A 445-nucleotide genomic window follows, 5' to 3' on the forward strand; every position below is an offset into this window, starting at 1 on the left:
ATTAAGTTTACCTACAAGAAAAATTGCAAAATATTATTATTATTTTTTTTTTTTAAAAAAAGAGGGTTAGCCGAGCAAACCAACCCTATAACATCCATAAATTATGTCGGCCATATGTCTTGATAATCATACAGCGCCCATCAATTAAAGGATGTGCATGGCATACATAGTCAACCGACCCTTTTAAATTGCAAAATATTATGTTGATTCTACATAAGCATTTGAAATATCACATAAAAATTTGCACTTCATTCATAACAATATGAGAAATCACTTACATAAAAAAAGAGATAAATTATGGTCAAAACCATTCACAAAGTAGCTCTTATGGAAATAAGATCGTCTCATACATATAAAGGAGTAGAAATCTTAAGAATATCAATAACTTTTATTAGGTTTAGAAGAAAAAAAAAGGTAATCCAATTTCGAAATGACAATATCCACA

General features: G+C 28.3%; 1 non-coding gene across 1 annotated transcript; it reads right to left on the reverse strand.

The window, feature by feature from the left end:
* Nucleotides 1–59: 59 nt before the first annotated feature.
* Nucleotides 60–186, reverse strand: LOC114579087. The gene has a single exon (XR_003699949.1). It is a non-coding gene; the product is annotated as a U11 spliceosomal RNA (small nuclear RNA).
* Nucleotides 187–445: the final 259 nt, after the last annotated feature.

Source organism: Dendrobium catenatum, unplaced genomic scaffold (genome assembly GCF_001605985.2).
Source record: "Dendrobium catenatum unplaced genomic scaffold, ASM160598v2 original_scaffold_276308, whole genome shotgun sequence".
NCBI lineage: Eukaryota > Viridiplantae > Streptophyta > Magnoliopsida > Asparagales > Orchidaceae > Dendrobium > Dendrobium catenatum.